The following is a 1,496-nucleotide window of genomic DNA, read 5'->3' on the forward strand; positions in this document are numbered from 1 at the left end:
GGCAGCAGAGCAGGACTGGCAGCTCCTGGCCAAACATCTGCACTCCAACTGGGAGCAGAGGCAGGCACGGGAGCACCAGCGGCAGCAGCAGGAGCAGGAGCAAATCTGCCAGCTGCTGCGCTCCAAGGAGGCTGAGCGGTGTGAGCTGCAGGAGAAGAGCAGTGCAGCAACCAGCCACCCACCACCCATCAGGCACAGAGCCTGCAGCAGCAGCTGGCCAAAGAGCTTGTGAGAGGAGCGTGGAGCACCGGCAAGGCCTGCGCTGAGCTCCAAGATGTCCTCAGCAAGCTATGCTGGGAGAGCAGCGAGGAGCAGCCACCCACAGCCACTGCTCCCAATGGACTGCTGCTGCAGAGGAGCCTCTTCCTAACCTGCATCTTGGACTGGTTCGAGGGCGAGCAGCCCAGTTCCTGCGGCGAGGACAGGGCCAGGGACTGTGCCTGCACACGGTGCTTGGCCCATTTCCAGTTCAGCAGTGACAAGGAGGGCTGTGAGGGCTTCAGGGCTCCCTGAGAGGTCTGCAGAGGGGGACAGGCATTGGGGAGGTTGAGGACGGGGCTTAGGGCCCCGACACCTGCAGGGACAACTGGGAAGCCTCTGGGGACTCTGGTTGTTCAGGCCTGAGTGCCCATGGGCTACTGCTGAGCCCTGCTGGACCATGTAGAGCAGGGGTGGGAAATGTACTGGCCAGCTTCTCCAGCCCTACCTGAAGCCCAGGCCACCCCTGTGGTGTCAGCACACCCTTCCCCGCACCACTGCTCAGGTTTGGAACCTGTACCTTGGCCATGTTCTCGGTCTCGTCACACATGTGCAACATGAGTGGACCAGGCTATTCCACACCTTATTCTGCATCTGCCGCTTGTGTTTCCAAACCATCATGTGCATCAAGTCTTTGAAGAGGCAGATGGAGAGCTCTCACACCTGACTAGACTCCTGGTAGGGAGGATGACAGGACTTCAGCAACAGCTCTCCCTGAGCACCGGCATCACCGTGGCTGAGGAGAGGGGGCTCAGGTCTCCCAGAGGCATCAGCTCATCAAGGAGAAGCTGGGCTGGCCTGCAGAGCCCAGAAGCCATCCCCACGAGAGCACAGGAGTGTGATGAGGGGAATGGCCCTGCCCAAGTGCTGTCCTCTGGCCTGGGCCATGTCACAGAGGGAGGAGGCGCCTCCTGGCAGGGCTCCCTGCACACCAGGGCTCCGTCCCTTCTGGGCACCTCTGCTCCACAGGTCTGTGCCCAGCTGCCCAAGGCAGAGGCAGCGCTCCCAGCACCAGGGTCTGACAGGTCCCTCTCTCCCCTTTCAGCAAAGTGGAGATGGCACTGGAGGACAAGAAGAAAAGCCTCTTGGAGGCCTGCTTTAGGAGTGTCTTCTTCCTTCCCCCAAAGCAGACATGGAGGGCCTTGTACCTACTCTCTACTTCAGGGTAGGTGCTGGGGTGCTGCCAGGAGGCCTCAGGGCTGCTCCCTGGCTGCCCCATGCCAAGATGGCGAGCCTGG

Source organism: Nestor notabilis, unplaced genomic scaffold (assembly GCF_000696875.1).
Source record: "Nestor notabilis isolate BGI_N333 unplaced genomic scaffold, ASM69687v1 scaffold15568, whole genome shotgun sequence".
Taxonomy (NCBI): Eukaryota; Metazoa; Chordata; class Aves; order Psittaciformes; family Psittacidae; genus Nestor; species Nestor notabilis.